Source organism: Equus caballus, chromosome 16 (genome assembly GCF_041296265.1).
Source record: "Equus caballus isolate H_3958 breed thoroughbred chromosome 16, TB-T2T, whole genome shotgun sequence".
NCBI classification, from domain to species: Eukaryota; Metazoa; Chordata; class Mammalia; order Perissodactyla; family Equidae; genus Equus; species Equus caballus.
In genome coordinates, this window is record NC_091699.1 from 77,573,672 (window position 1) to 77,590,412 (window position 16,741).

A 16,741-nucleotide genomic window follows, 5' to 3' on the forward strand; every position below is an offset into this window, starting at 1 on the left:
ACAGCAAGGTGGTTTTAAGGCCTAGATAATTACAGTCCATTGTCCTTATTCGCGATAGCTCCATTCTCTGAACTCACTGCCGACCCTGAATTAGCGAGGTGTTCTCCCCAGGCACCGCTCCCCGGGGAGCAGAAGGTCTGCTTCATGAGCGTCTCGGCTCGCGTCTTCACCAACCAATCCAGATGTTACCTTGTTTTACGTAGTTCACCAACCAATCCAGATGTTACCTTGTTTTACGTAGTTCACCAACCAATCCAGATGTTACCTTGTTTTATGTAGTTCACCAACCAATCCAGATGTTACCTTGTTTTACGTAGTTCACCAACCAATCCAGATGTTACCTTGTTTTACGTAGTTCACCAACCAATCCAGATGTTACCTTGTTTTACGTAGTTCACCAACCAATCCAGATGTTACCTTGTTTTACGTAGTTCACCAACCAATCCAGATGTTACCTTGTTTTACGTAGTTCACCAACCAATCCAGATGTTACCTTGTTTTACGTAGTTCACCAACCAATCCAGATGTTACCTTGTTTTATGTAGTTCACCAACCAATCCAGATGTTACCTTGTTTTACGTAGTTCACCAACCAATCCAGATATTACCTTGTTTTACGTAGTTCTCTTTAAAGACGCCTTATTTCATAGATGTTTCTTACAAATAACTATATACAGTGTTTCTTTATAATAAAACAGTAGCCAAGAAGAGTTGAGCGTTTTCCTGACCCTGGGTGATGTGACTGTACATTTCTTTGGCTTTCAGCCTCACACTATGTTGCCCACTGTGCTTCCTTCACTGGCCATGACCTCACAGCATCACCATAGACGACATTTCACTTACTGGGGTGGCTTCTTGTCAGAATCTGCAAGTTTCTTCTTCCTTTTTCTGGATGTACCATCTTGTTGATTCATTAACGTAGAACTCATGGGCAACAGCACCCTGATTCATGCCTGGACGAAGCTTATCAAAAACACGTGTTTTCTCCGTAAGGCACATCGCAGCCTTCTCGGGATTAGGAACACTACACAGCACTTCAGCACTAGGCTTGGGGGCCAATTTAAACAGCTGACTCACCAACAAAAAGCCCAAAACTGTGAAAAACGTGACACTAAATAGACTGCGAGATGGACAGTTGTTTACAATGTAAGAGCTGAAACAAGAAGGCAGAGTGTTGCTTTGTTAGACCTCAGCTGGGAACACACACGTTGAGTAACTCAGATTTTTTGCTGCTCTTTGTGGGTCCATGAATGACCCTGAAAACGCTGTAAATATTAATTTCGGGGTTACAAATAAATTTTAGCGAGTAGGCAAATTCGTGAATGTGGAATCGGTAAATAATGAAGATCAACTGTACTCACCAGATAGAGAGCCCAAAGGGGAGGCTCATTGCTAGAGAGCTGAACCACATGGCAGAGGTGTAGACTGTGTGTGGAAGAAGCCAGTGGAGTGAGGTCACTGTGTGTGCGTGTATGTGTGTGTAAAGCTCGGTGGGGGAAAAGCACACCTGAGCCCCAAAGCACAAGAGAGAGTCTAGGTGAAAAGGACAGAAGAATCGAGATCTGAGGGAGAAGTCAGCATGGACATAAGCTGGGATAGGTACAACGGCTCAAGGCTGTGGAAAGGGAACCTTAGGGGAACTGAAGGGCCAGATAGGGAAGGAAATGGTGGGCCCAGTCGGGGGAGTTCCTGATGGCCTCAGCCTGGCCTGCAGACTGGGTTGAGAAGCTGCAAAGCAGCCATGGTGGGCTCTTGTGTTTGAGGCTCATGTTGTTTGAGAAGTTGATGAGGAATTGATGCCAAATGTTGTGTCCTTACATTAATAGCACCATCTTTTGAGATCTATGTGTCAGGCACCGTGTGTACTGCCCTGCGTGGGGGATGTCATTTATCTTTCCCTGTTGTCCGCATGTTACAGATGAGGAAACTAGTCTTGGAATCCAAAGACCATTACTTAAGCCTTTACATAAACCTCTCTGGTGTTGTGGCCTCATCTGAGAGAATTGGAGGGAAACTGTAACAGACTTAGTGCTTAACCAGCTGTCAAGAATGATCCATAGGGAACGCCAAGGTTTGACCTGAAAAACCTGAACAGCCAATAGAAGTTGGAAGAGAGTGGGGATCTAGCTTTGGGAGAAGATTGGGGAGTTCACACTTCTGAATGTCAAAGTTGTGACCAGGTGCCTGGGTGGGAATGCCACGGGTGGGGAGGCAGGGCAAGTTGGAGGAGGGGAGTTGGGAGTCAAGGACACGGAGGTGACAGTTGATTGGAAGAGAGTGTGTGGGGAGAGAACTGAGTCACATTAAGGATGGAGAGGAGCAGGAAGAGAAGAGTAACGTTAACACACTTTGTACACCAGGCACTTTTCTGAGTGCTGCACATGCAGGAGGCAGGTAGTTTTGTTTTTTTGTTTTTTTGTTTTTTTTAAAGATTGGCACCTGGGCTAACAACTGTTGCCAATCCTTCTTTTTTTTTTTCTCTGCTTTATTTCCCAACCACCCCCCCCCCCCCCCCCCGCCCACCCCCGTCCCTGGTACATAGCTGTATATCTTAGTTGCTGGTCCTTCTAGTTGTGGGATGTGGGACGCCACCTCAACATGGCCTGACGAGCGGTGCCATGTCCGCGCCCAGGATCTGAACCCTGGGCTGCCGCAGCAGAGCGCGCGAACTTAACCACTTGGCCACGGAGCCGGCCCCTAGTTTTGTTTTTTTTTTTTTCAGATTTTGCAGAGGAAGAAACTAAGGCTTAGAGAAGTTGAGGTATACAGGGGGCTCCACACAGTCCTCGTTTATCGAGGATCTCCTAGGCACCCAGGCCTGTAGTATAGGTCCCTTATGTGCATTTTCTTGTCTGGTCCTCACAGCAAGGTTGCAAGGGGGTGGTGTTATTGTCCTCATACGGAGGGCTGATAACTGAGGCTCAGGGAGGTAAGGTATCATGCCCGGATCACAGACCTGGGGAGAGAGGAGCGAAGATTTGAACCTACGCCTGCCTGGCTGCTGCCTGGTGCTTGGCACTTCGGGAGCATTTCGTGACTGTTGGAAAGCCTGGGCTACATGCTGGCACATCTTAGGGGAACAGGTGAGAGAAATAATTGCCTTGTAGGGCTGAGGAGGATTTTGAGCTCATCTGCAGAGTTGTCTCCCAGCACTTTCTGCCCTGGGGTGACTGTGAGACTCTTGTTCCAAGTAATTTGGGGCCCTTTGAAACTTCCTCCCCTCATGGCGCTCTGTCCTTGTCTTCCTGGGACTTCAGTGCAACTTCGTCATGCCTCCCTCCTTCCCCGTCACATTCGTTTCCGCTGAGCCACTTGCCTCTCTCGGTGGCAGCTGTCACCGTGGGCCTTGGGTGAGGAGGTCTGGGTCAGTGACGTCCATCCCTGTGGCCCTGATCGTATTCCCACTGGGTGGTCACAGGCTGGTCCCTGGGAACTGCGTCATCCCTGCAGCCCATGGTAAGGGCAAGCAGCTGAGTGACGGGGCACCTGTCCCAAAGCAGGGTTCCTGGTGATTTACAGCAAGAAAGGAGGATGGACTGTTAACTCTCCGTCGCCTGCAAGACCGCTTCCTGCCTTGCAGTCTTGCTTGGAGATTCTGGGGGAGAAGCAGCTGCATTTTGGAAGCCTAGAGTCTTGAGTCAAGATGGGGTCAATGGGGAGGATGAGTGGCAGCTTCTGACCCAGGTTGAAGGCTCCCGACATAGAGTCGGTCTCGAGGTTTTCATCAGAGGGGCCCACCCTGCTCTGGGAGCTGCCTCTGCTTGGCTGGCTCTGCTGCAGGCATGCTCTGCTGGGGCTGGAGCAGGGAGCGTGGCTGAGCTTGAGGTTTTCCTCCAGTGATGCAATGGGCCACTTGCAGCTGACCCTTTCCTGCCTGGCAGGTGTCAGGAAGCCAGGGGTGGGGGACTGGTTGCCAGCAGGGTCTCAGCTAGGCAGTAGGAAGCTGGAGGGCCCACCCACCGTTACCCTGTCAGTTGGGAGCCTTGTCAGGGACAGTTCCCTCTTTCTCGTCCCTTTGCCTTTCTCTGAGGCATGGCCGATTCCCGGTAAGTGCTGCTTGGTGGGCAATGTGCTGCCTGAAGCTAACAGATGTGGTTTGTCACCACAGTCTAGCAGTTAGAGGGGAAGCAGGATGTGGAGTTCTGTCTCTGAAACCATGAGGCTCCTTGGATGTTTATTTTTTTCCCCCTTCCTTCCGTTTTCAATAAAGTTGTTGCGTTGGCATGGATCGCCCCCTCCTTCCCACTCTGTGAACCACCAGCGTTCCCTGGAAGGAGTGCCACCCTGACTGACTTCTCAGTTGAAGAAAATCAGAGTAGAGGATGTATTTTTGCTACCGGGTGGGCCTTTTTATGTTGCCAGGCAACAAGGCTTGGTCCCCCGCCAGATGGTGATGTTTCTCTTGAACACCTTTGGCTTACCTTTCTGTTCCCTTTCCTCGCCTTGGAGATACCCCCTGCCCAGCCTGCTTTCCTTCTTTTCTCTTCTACTCCGTGTTCCCTGCTCCTCCCAGTGTGACTTGATATTTTCCCTTTTCCCTTCTCTCACAATCTGCCCCTAAGAATCTGATGGCCTTATTCACACTGAGAAGTAGATGACTGATACGCCTCAGAGATTTACGGTTAGTAGTTCTGCTTTAAAAACGTTCCCTAGCTTGGGAGACTCTGCTGCTGGCCCGATGGGGCTGCTGATTCCACTCAACGATAGGAGCTTCTTGACGTGTGTGGAGGAACCACACCCCTTACACCAAGAGGGAAATGCTTAGAAGTCCAGGCCATAGATTGTTTCATTTCTGCGTGGGAGAACGTCCTCGTGGGCTTTAAGCCGAAGTAGGGTTGGCAGATAGAATATAGGACACCTAGTTAAATCTAAATTTCACATAATTTTTTTTTCATAGTATAATTCTGTCCCATGCAATATTTAGGACATACTTAACTAAAATTATTTTTTGTTTCCCTGAAATTCAAATTTAACCGGGAGTCCTATATTTTTATTTGCTAAATCTGGCAGCCCTTCAAAGGAGGGAAGCTGTGGAGTTGAGTCAACCAGGTGCAGAGAGTAGTTTTGGAGTCAGCTGCCCCTTGTCTGGGTGCCTGAATTCACAGCATGTGGAGCAGTGGAGGGATTCTGGTCCCCGCTTGGCCGTTCCTCAACCTGTATCCGTGGGCAGGTACAAGTGAATGCATATGTGGGAGTGCTCAGTACAACTGAAAAGTACTCAACGTGCTCACACTCCTGTTCTCGCAACTCCTAAGCCTGGTGTTTCTAGGAAGAAGCGGGGTTTCTAAGGTAAGTGGCTGAGTCTAGGATTTTTTTCTGTTCCCTTCTAACTGTTATTAACTTGAATGCTGAGGGCCAGTCAGCTGCAGACAGAGTTCTGAAGGGCACCATGGGAGGCCACATCAACTGGGTCTCTTCTGAAGAATCTTCCAGAATGTGGGTTTCTCAGCCATCCTTTCCCCCGACTTTTCTAGCCCACTGCCTGGCGTCTGCCTCCTTCTAGCCTTCTCCCCTTCCCCATTCTTGAGTGCCTTGATCAGTTTGACCATTTGTTCATTTGCTTGTTTATTCATTTTTCTATTGAAAACTTTCCTAGCACAAGAGAGCTCACGTTCTCTTACAGGCCAGAGTACCTCAGTGACAGCAGCTGTGTGGAGGAAGCCTCGCTGTGTGTGTTTCACCTTGAAGAAGAGGCATAAATAGATGTAAAAAAAGATGCCATTTGTTCATCCATCCAGTACCAGCCTCGGGTGCATCCCCCAGCCCTTGGGCAGAGCACTGTGATGCAGAGAAGGTGTTGGACCTTGTTTATTTCTGGAAATCATGGTCTATCAATCTTCTAAGGGTCTCTTGTTCTTTGAATTTAAGTCTCTTGATCTCAGGCTCAGGCCAACTGAGCAGAGCTTCTCTTCATACCAAGAAGACAGAGAGGGCTGTTTTTGCACTGACCTGGGCTCTCAGCCACCGTGGTTGAGGCGTCTGTGGTGGGCTCGTTCAAGAGCACTTGCTGGCAGGAAGTCAGGAGGTGTAAGGCACTGTATTAATTTATGTCAGTTCCTTTTCTGTCTGGCCCCATTCCAACACCCAAGACCGTAAGAAAATATACAGCTGAAGTTTTACAGCCTGAAATTCTGGCATTCACATTGCCTTGTTCACAGAATAATGGCGTCATCTCGTATCAGCTGGGAATTGCATTTGGTTGCAAGTAACAGAGGACTCAAAAATAGTGGCTCAAAGGGATACCTTCTCTCACCTAAAAGAAGAGCTGAATTAGGCAGTCTAGGATGGGTGCCATGACACTATGGCCACCTGAGACCCAGTGTCTTATCACTGCACCATCCTGGTGTGTGAGTCCCATCCTCCAAGTCACCTCATGGTCCAAGGTGACTCTGGGAGCTCCAGCCATCACATCTGATTTCAGGACAGAAGGAGGAACAGCAGAAGGGTAAGAGACCTATGCACCTTCTGTTTTAAAGAGTCTGCTTGGCAGTTCCAGACAATGCTCTGCTTCTGTTTCATTCCCAGAATCTAGTCACATAGTCATGGTAGCTGCAAAGGAGGCTTGGCTTGGGGTTTCTTAGCCAGCAGGGTTGTTTCTAAGGATGAAGGGGAGAAGGGATATAGGGAGGCAGCTAACTGACTCGGCCATGTCTGTATGTGGTTTCTCTGTCCTTTAGAAAGTCTCTGGGTTGGAAAGAGCTAGAGGTGGGCGCATAGGACCCACAGAGCAGCCAGAGGACCCCTTTGAGTAGGGAAACAAGTAAACCCCGGATCTCTCTGCCTCATCGCTTCCCTCCCTCCATGGTGTGTGGGAAACTTCCTTTCCCTTCCATTGTCTTGGAGCCCTGTGAGGAAATGCTAGCTTCTCATAAAGGTGTAAGTGTGTGTGTGTGTTTGTCAAGTCACAGAGTCCATTCATACTTGCTTTTAACAAATACTAATTAAACAACGCATTTCCCATTGCCGCTTCTTTGGTGCAAGCCCACCTGTCTTTCCTGCACTACTGAAATAGCTTTTCAATTGGTATTCCTGCCTCCTGGCTCCCCTTCTCCATCTGTCTCTGCTGCCTCCTGACAGAATCTTGCCAAAGTCCATTCTGCTCAGAAACTTTAGTGCATGTGATGGTTAATTTTATATGTCGGCTTGGCTGGGCCAGGTGCCCCAGGTATGTGGTCAAACATTATTTTGAATATTTCTGTGAGAGTGTTTATTGGATGAGATTAACATTTAAATTGCAGACTTTGACTAAAGCCAATTGCCCTCCATAATATGGGTGGGCCTCATCCAGTCAGTTGAAGGCCTGAATAGAACGAAAGACTGACCTCTCCCGAGCAAGAGGGAATTCTGTAGCAAGAGGGCCTTTGGACTGGAACGGCAGCATGAGCTCTTCTCTGGGTCTCCACCCTCCTGGCCCACCCTGCAGATTTTGGACTTGCCAACCTTGATGATTATTTGAGCTGGTGCCTTAAAATAAATCTTGCTGTATCTATACACGTCCTGTTGGTTCTGTTTCTCTGGAGGACCCTGGCTAAGACAGCACTTCTTCTGTCTCTAGTGTCAAGCCCAAATCTGGGCACAGCACACAAGGCTTCGCACAGCCTGGCGCAGCCCCTCTCTTCCTTGGGCATCTGCCGTTCTCTGTGCTGTGTCCCAGTGCGCACCCTCCCTCCGCCCCCGCCACTGCTCACAATTGCCGGGTACATCGTGCCGTTTCCCTCCCAGCTTCTGAGTACATTGTGGAATGTTTTCCATTGTCATATATTCTGTTCTCTTTGCCTGTGATGTTTTCAGACTGACTAGCTCTCTGATGTTCAAAACTGGAGCCATTAGCCACATGTGGCTACTTAAACATAAATTAATAAAATTGAATAAAACTATAAGTTCAATCTCACTAGCCACATTTCAAATGCTCAACAGCCCCCTGTGGCTAATGGCTACTATTTTGGGACAGGGCAGACAGAAAACATTTTCATCACTGCAGAAAGTTCTCTTGGGTAGGCCTGCTTAGCTGCTACCCTTGGCCGGATTAAAATGAAGGCACAGGTCAGTGTAACTTCGACAGACTCCTCTGCAGCCCCCTCCCTCGCGAAGCTGTCGTTCAGCTTTGCTTCTCTGAGAATTTGAAAGTTATGGATGTCATCCTCTGAAAACACTCATATACGCACGTGGGAGCAGAAATTGTAAACACAATTTCAAGGTATTCATTAGCTCCCCTTAAAGGTCATCCGTGTCCTGTGGGTTAATAGCCACAAGCTAATGCCACATAAGTTTGCTTGTGTAACAGCTGACACTCTATACTGTGTAGCAATTCTAAGTACTTTGTGTATGTCAACTCACTTGTTCCTCAAAGCAACCCCACGAGGTAGCTTCTGTTATCTGCATTTTGCAGACGATGAAACTGAGGCACAGAGCAGTAAAATAAAGTGCCCGGGGTCACACAGCTAATGAGAGGCCTGGCTAGGATTTGATCCAGGCAGCCCAAGTCTGAAGTCTGTGTTCCTAACCTCTACACCAAGGGCTGAGAACCCCACCCTGGCAGCTGAGCTCATTGAGGACAGAGATTGCACCTGACCCTTTGCACGTCTTCACGATGCATGGTGCATAGTGAGGGTGGAATGAACGCGTGGTGAGAGAGCAATGCTTGGAACTGAGTGTTATGCAGAAGCCTAAGGCCTAATCGTCTCAGCCCTGGGATGTTTGGATATTACACGTGGGTATCTTATCCTTTGTTTTTCTTAGTTCCATGGTCTGCAATTTGTTCCTGACCCCTTAGAGCTGGGAGAGGCCCCCGAGTCCCTCAGACCTGCTTTGCTTGGCTATCTCAGGTGGGAAGGAGGGGGTCTCCCAGGAGCCCTGGCTCACATGGAAAGCCCCCACCTCTCCAGCTGCTGCTAACCTTGCCTTCCCCTCCCCTGGGCGGGGCGCCCAGCTGCTGCCCTGGCCCAGTCTCCAGGCTATCCTGTCTATTTCACAGATCATAGGGGGCTGGAAGCGGCACCACCCCAGTGGGCAGAAGGGCCCCTGGATGTGTGTGCTCTCGTGCCCCGTTGCTCTCCCTGACTGCCTGCTCTGGCCAGGGTCTGCTGGCCACAGCCCTGTTGACATCTTGGCACTTGCATTGCAACACATCCCTCAGCCTTTTCACCTCCTGAGCTCAGCAGGGAGGTATGCTGCGATAACTCTGGTTTATATTAAGCCCTTATTTTCTTCCGCGTCCCCCTGACCTTGAATTCTTTTGGAGTTGATCTTGCAGGAGGTAGTTAAAATTAAGCCAAGTCATGCTGACCCAGAGGCACAGGATGGTTTGGAGAGGGTTTGGCATTTCAGTGTCTGATTTCTTGCTCCTTTGGCTGTGCTTAAGTGTCCCAGGCAACAAATAGTGCCGATGACCCAGGGAAGTCTGAAACCTGGGGGGGGGGGGGGGGGGCGGGGCAGCCAAGGTCCCTGGCTCATCGAGGGCTTGGACCAGCACCTGTTTCCAAGTGCAGATTCTTCACCCTCCTGGTGTTGGGGATTCACAGATGTGCAAGATGGCCCTGCATTCAAGGAGCTTGCAGTCTTGTCAAGAAGACCGAGTGAAGAGGAAAATAATTCAACCGCCGTGTCGTCAGTATGTACATATGTTAGGCAGTTTTCAAAGTGTTTTCCACGTACACTGTTGTATCACATGGCAAACTGCTGAAACAAGTGGAGAATCTTGGTCCTATGAATCCAGAGAGGGTAAAATTTTGCCCAGGATGAACTTCCTGTAGACTCACTGGGACCCGGGTTAGATATCATTCAGCTCGGAGCAGGTGAGGTAGAGTGGAAGGGGCAATTATTTAGATCTTGCGAGAGTGGCACTCGCACCACAAGGTTTAGTCATTATTACAGTTAGGTCATCATTCAGGTGAGTTTTCACATCACGTAAATGGGCATTTCCGAAGATAAACTCGCCCAGAGAGACGGTAATCTGATTGTGTGAGTCCCGCAAGAAAAAAATCAGAAGGTGCATTGAAATGATTGACCATCAGGGGGTTGCTTCTGGCTCGTCCTTCGTCCCCTAGCCTGGTACCTTAATTAAACAGATCTTTCTTAAACATCTGCAGTGTACTGGCCGCTAGGCTGGTTTAGGGTAAGAATCAGTAAGACAGTCCCCGCTCTTAGGAGGCTCCGTGGGTCACCGGGTGATGCTACTGTAAAGGGCCCTTCGAACTCCCTGCTCTGTGCAGGAAGGACAGCCTGGGGGTACTGGCCCTCTTTTGCTGTAGCACTGTCTCCGAGGGTCCTGGGACTGGGGGACTGACCAGTGTCTCTCGTCATCTAACATGTGTTGGTTGGCCCTGGGGTGAGATGTCCTATGGTTCCCTCTCCCTGCTGGTCTCCCTTCACACCCCTTTGTGGGTCTCTCGCAGGTTCACAGGCCAAGCAGACAAAGCTTTTAGAACCCTCTTCCCAACCATTCACTCCAAGTTGCCAAGTGAGTTGGTGTTAATGGGCGTCACTTGGTCTAGAATGGGTGTGTCCTCTGCCTCTGCTAATGGCGGCCTCTTGGGAGTGAAGCCCAGCAGTTGTGCGAGGCGCTGGCTACTGGGAGACCAGTCCTGACCGACGTAAGGAAGCTCTCCGATGGAGAAGCTTGTTTTGTGGATCCCAGCCTGGCAGGGAAGGGGCCATCAACAGAGACTCCCTTCTATCATTTCTTCTGAGTATTTCTTGTCTCAGAGGCATGAGGAATGTTAATGACTTTGAGCCCATTTATTTTAATCATGTTAGAAAGCAGTCTCCAGATTAGCTCATGGAAGTTTGGCATGTGGCACATCCAGCCGAGCGGGCAGGTGGTGAGCACAGGTGGATACTCTGGTCTGCTCCGGCTGCCCCTTTTCTCTGAGCTTGGAGAATGAGCCTCCCTATGATGTGCTTATGGATGTCTCTATGATATTGGTTGTCCTCATAACCTTAGATTAGTTTCCTAATGGTCTGAATGTGATTTGAAGAAGTTGAGGATTATTGTTTTGGGAGTGGTGGGTGGCTCCTGAACTACAGACTGTTAGTCTTCCTATGTTAGCATAGCATGTTCATGACCTTCCTGAGCAAAATGGTATGTGGGAGCCAGGGATGGAGAATGTAACGACTGTGCCTAGGAGAGTGGCTTTGGATGGCCCATGTGTCCATCTCTGTGCTGGGCATTTTGTTCTGTAAACTCTCATGTGCTCAACTGCTGTTGGGCAGTGCAGAACGATCTTTGAATGAGTTCTCTATCAGGTGTTGAGAAATTTATCAATGGGCATTCAGAAGGCGGGGAACCTGTAAGTCCTAGAAGAATAGGACTGTTCATTCCAAAGAAGAGGTTGTGGGATGACAAGAACTCTTTTTTTTTGGCTTATGAGGTGTCATAAGAAAGAAGATATGGTTATTCAACAAATGAGTCCAACATGCTGTAGTGGAAAAAGAATTCACAGAAGATGGGGTATTTGAGATGAGTTTTGAAGGATGAGTAGGAGTTCCCTAGGTGGAGAGGAGGGAGAAGGGTATGTGTTGCTGGCAGAGGGAATGGCACATACAAGAGTGAGGAGTGCTGAAGGAATGGTGAGTGGTTGGGCCTCAATGGGTGGATGGGAAGTGTGAACCTGGCTGTGGCCCAATTTTGTTGGGGGGTAGAAGGAGTGTTAGGGGAGTGACAGACCTCAGAGATGTGCTTCAGAAAGATTATGAGGTATCTTAAATGCCATTGTGTGAGACTAAATTTATGCCATATGGAGTTTTTTTTAAATTAAAAATTTTTTTTTTTTTGCTGAGGAAGATTTGCCCTGAGCTAACATCCTTGGCCAATCTTCCTCTTTTTGTATGTGAGCCACCACCACAGCATGACTGCTGACAGACGAGTGGTGTAGATCTGTGCCTGGGCACTGAAGCCAGGCTGCTGAAGCAGAGCACACCGAACTTAACTGCTCGGCTGCTGGGGCTGGCCCCATATGGACTTTAAATTGGCCATGTGAGATTGGAAGCTGGGAGAGCAGTTAGAAAGCTTTTAAAATAGTCCAGATCAGAACCAATGCTGGAAAAATCTGCGGTTTCCTTAGAGCCCATTGGTTCCTGGGCTCAGAGCTGGGGGTGGGAGAGGTTGGGCAGGGCTCATCAAGCCTTAGGGTTCTCTACAGAGAGAGTGTGGCGGCCAGAGGGCTCGGCAGAGTGGGTGCGCAGATGGGGCGTGGAGAGAGCTTATCCACTGAGGGCCGCCCAGTGGGTTCTGTGGTTTCTCCTCAGCATCTAGAGAGTCAGTCTTGTAAGCTTCACCATCGGAGAAGTGGAAATAATAAAGGGCCCCGTGTTTGTGCTTTTCCTCTCCAGCTCACTGGAGTCAGGGGGCCTGGGTTTGCGTCTCGGTCTCCTTTCTTTCTAGCCTGGTGAAATTAGTTGGACTAGTTCCTTAACATCAGTTTCTTTGGGTGTAAAATGGGTGCAGCAGGGCTGTAGGCTGGATTCCATAGGCGGATACCTGGGATGCCGTAGCGGTTTAATAAACACCCCCACCCCGCTTCCCCGTAGCCTCCCTCCCTCAGGGCAGCAGAAGTCGGGTGCAGGGAGGGGCCTGCAGTTCTGTTTGGCCCTCCTTGGAAGTGCTTTCTGCTGATAATGTGCTTTGTCATTGTAAGTGGGTGTATTTTTTTTTCCCTCTCTGTCTCTGCCAAGGCCAGAGAAAGAGCCAAGGGCTTTAAATCACCGCAGAAGCGACCAAGGTTAGAGATGAGAAACTTCTGGACAGCTGAGTGGTTTGGCCACTAACAGGCTGTTGGGGCCAGTGTTGAACCCTCATATTTTCGATGCGTCTTATCTAAAGACTGCAGCGTGGACTGTGAGGGACCCGGAGGCCTTCCGGTCTTGTCTTCCTGTCTCTTGCTTGCCTGACATTTTGACTCTTTACTTCCCCTCATTGGCAATCCTACGAGTATTTTGGGGTTTTGTTTCATTTATTTATTTATTGAGTTTAAATTTTGTCTTTAGTGAGGAGACTTTTGGCAGATATCTTTGGGTTTTCTGTTCTAGTGAGTAGCATTTTCTTGAGTTTTGTGATTCTGTGGCAGGTAAATAGCAGAAGTGATAACTGAAGGACCAAAGCCTTCAAAAAATGGGTTTTTTTTTTCACCACTTTTTATTATGAAATGTTTCAAGTATACACAAAAGTAGGGAGAATTATCAATGAACCCCCACATACCCATCGCCAGCGTCAGCGATTGTTAGCATCCTGCCAATCCTGTTCCATCTGCCCTCCCCTGTGTTTTCTCATTTTAAAGCTGTTCACAGGTATCATTTCACCCCACCCATAAATATTTAAGTATTTATCTCTAACGGTAAGAATCTTTAAAGGATCACATTTTCACACCTAATAAAATTAATAATCGTTCTGTTAATATCATCTAGTGCCCAGTTCTTTTTCAGATGTCCATAGCTGTTTTAAAAATGTGTTTTTATGATGGTTTAAAGCACTTGACTGGCAACGGTATTATATTTTGAATTGATAAATAGTGTGGACCTCCCTATACAACAATAGAGGTGAGAGCAAAAGCAAAGTAACTCAGTGGTTAACTCCCCTGCCGGTTGACTATTTGCCCATGTTTGAGCCAGACACTGTTCTAGAACCTGGTGTTGTAGTCTGCTGCAATTATGTATCTTCAGTCCTGGAACTGAGGCTCCCTGGGAGTTAACAGAGGCCTTGGCATTCCAATCTGAGAAGTCTAGTGACTTGTTCAAGGTTTGTAGACCCAAGACAATGGTCGTTGTTGGTGCCAGGAATATACCCTGTGGCTCTTAGTTCTCTGGACGCAGTGCCCTGCCTCACAGTAGCCCGATTGTTGTGGTCAGTCAATGCCAGTTCAGTGCAGGGCACTGGAATATTTTTTTTGTTGGCATTATGGTGTGTTAAGAGCTGGAGTTGGAGAGCTACAAGGGGGCCCGTCTGTCTACATGCTGCTGGTGGGAGCATCCCTCTGGAGAGAGTCCCTGGAGGTATTGGCAGCTCCACTTACAGTCCCCAGGTAAAGAGGGCTATGTCTGCAGAGGCAGAACCAGGGGTGAGGGCCAACTGGGCCCCTGGCTCCTGCATGGAGAGGAAGGAGAGAAGTCGAGGATGAGGGAAGGGGATCAGAGCTTTGCCAAGGGTGTTTGATGCCATCACGTCCTTCACTTCCTGGCTATGGCTACGGCTACAGAGAGGGAGATGCTATTCCCAGTTCTGGCATCCCGTTTCTTTATACACCACCTCTTCGTTGCTATGTTCCATCCTTCTCATGGGAAACCAGCAGCTACTCATTAGCTGCAAGGGACCATCATGAGGCGTAATTGCAGAGCACGTGGATTCTCCCCGTGTGCAGTAGTCCAGTTCTCCCGTGCCCTGTGGCGTAAAGCAGCGCTCTCCACTCCTTCCAGATGTCGGGCAGTCCTGCTGTGGCCTGGGTCTGCACTGTATATCTCACGGAAGGAGGAAGTGGCTTCCCTGATGGGCATGTGTGTCTTTCTGACCTTGAGACTGAGACACTGATGCTTCATGTGTCCTGGGAATGACGGTGTGGGACCAAGGCAGAGACAGAAGATGGATGTGAGTGGACTTGCAGAGAGAAAGGTACAGCCCTGCTGGGTTTGGGGAGCCCTTCACAGCAGAGGAACTCTCCAAGTGAGCACACATTTGAAGAATTTAGAGATGGGGTATGTGGTGTGTATGTTGTAGGGCAGAGAGAGTGAGAGTCTGATGTTGGGGGAGGATGTGCGGCTAGTGGGGTGTAAGGGAAAGTGACCTGGATTGGGGTTGGTGGATACCCAGACTTGTCCCTTTGAGCGGACCATCTTACTTATTAGGCTCTTGAATTTTCATGTATAAAATAAAATGGTTGTTCTACATTATTTCCATCTCGTTGAGCTCAAAGACTCTGATTTGATTCTGTGGGCCAGGGGTCTAGGGTTGTGGTGGCTCCCGGGGTGCTGTTCGGTCTTGTGGGTCTTGACCTTGGGCATGCTGCTGTCCTCAGCCTCAGGCCTCTGCCTCAAGCCTGGCCCTGGCCTCTTGCCAGTTTGCCATCCTGTAAGCTGGTGGAATGCTGCTCCGGGCCCAATCAGCACGAGGGTGTGAGAGCCAGAAGCCCAAGGAGGAATGTGGGTGTTGCCCTTCTGACTGGGGTCGGTGGGGAAAGGCTTGACATCTGTTGTGACCCTGCAGCAACAGGCGGGATTGGGGGCCTTGGGGCCTGCAAGGGATGTGCTGCTGCTCCCTGAGACCCTGCTGTGCTTGGCTGGCAGGCCATGTAAGCCACCAGTAATTGTGAAGGGGTAGGCGTGTGTAAGGGGGCCAGAGACATCAGCTGGCTGACCAACTTGACATGCTGATTTGGGCTAAGTAGTGCCCTGTGCCCTGGGCAAGTACGAGGCTGGGACCTTCTCCTGCCAGCAGCTTTTAGCTGAATTGGGGAGATTCTGTAGGGTGACATATGGTGCCAACCCAAGGCAGAGGGACAAGTGCCACATGAGTGGAATGGAAGCCCTTCGGTGTGGTTTGGATGTGTGTGCCTGTGTCCAGAGAGGAGAGGAAGATGAGCAGAGGTGGACTCGATCCTGGAGGAGGCCCCTGGAAGCCCCGGGGGTCAGATCCACCCTGGCAGTCGGAGGTCCTGGATGACCAGGGTGAGTAAGGATCGTCTTGCCAGAAACCAGAGCACAGCATCCTACTGGGTACCAGGTACCCTCAAGGTTCCTTTATTACGAATTTTTCAATATATGATTATTTATGACAGAGCAGGAAATGATGTTGTTTCGATGAGCACAAATCAGAGATTATGGACAATAGCCGAGACCTTTCACCAGCCTTCCTTTCAGCGTTTGCACAGTATCTAGGTGAGCCCGTCCAACAGAACTTTCCGTGGTATGGGAAATGTTCTATAGCTGCACTGGCCAATATGGGAGCCACTAGTGTGGCTAGTGCAACTGAGAAACTGAAATTTTAATTTACTTAATTGTAATTAATTTAAATGTAAATAGCCGCATGTGCTAGTGGCTCGTTGTTAGGCAATGCAGTTCTAGAAAATCATAAGTAGGGAATTGCAAATGATAATAGTTTTTTCTATTTAAATTTTTATTATAGAAAATTTCAAATATTTATAAAGTAGAGAGAATAGTATGGTGGAGCCCCATATATTTTTCACCCAGCTTCTACAGTCATGAGCCCATGGCCAATCTTATTTCATTTTTACCCTCCCTCCCTCCCACCCTCCCTCCCAGAGCTCCCTTCTCACTTCCAGCTGTATTATTTTGAAGCAGATAATAGCTTTGTAATTTTTATTTTAAAATGGCTCATTTTTAACCTCAGGACAGAGCAAAACTATTTGACCTTGATTTTCTAATCCTTTGAGGCTCTTTTGACACTGTAATATATTAAAGAGCTTTGTGGCCTGTCCCCTGAGACAGCTGCAGGGCCTGTCTTATATCTCTTAAGACCGTTTGTGGTTTTCTCATGTTTCTTGTAAGTACACAACAGGGATCTTTTGTTTAATTTGTAATATATATCGTTTAATATATTATACAATTTAATATTAACTGATAATGGCTTAAACTGTACATGGTAACATTTGGGACTGAGTAAAAGTTGATGTCCCACGTGTTCAACAAATTTTTGGATCTGAAAAAAATTGATCCAGGAAAATTGAGTTTGAAAGAAATAATGAAAAGCTCCATGTCACAAGCTATACTTAGTAAAGTTTGATATGGATGAAACTGCT

General features: G+C 48.6%; 1 protein-coding gene across 5 annotated transcripts in view; it reads left to right on the plus strand.

The window, feature by feature from the left end:
* SH3BP5 (SH3 domain binding protein 5) overlaps window positions 1–16,741 on the plus strand; it is a 71,548-nt gene that overhangs the window by 34,176 nt on the left and 20,631 nt on the right. The window contains exon 1 of one of the 5 annotated variants that reach the window (XM_023620907.2): window positions 13,709–14,014. The exons of the other annotated variants lie outside the window; for them this stretch is intronic. The gene's annotated coding sequence lies outside the window, so the exon portion shown is untranslated. Of the gene's footprint in view, window positions 1–13,708; window positions 14,015–16,741 lie in introns of those variants that run through there. 5 annotated transcript variants of the gene reach the window in all.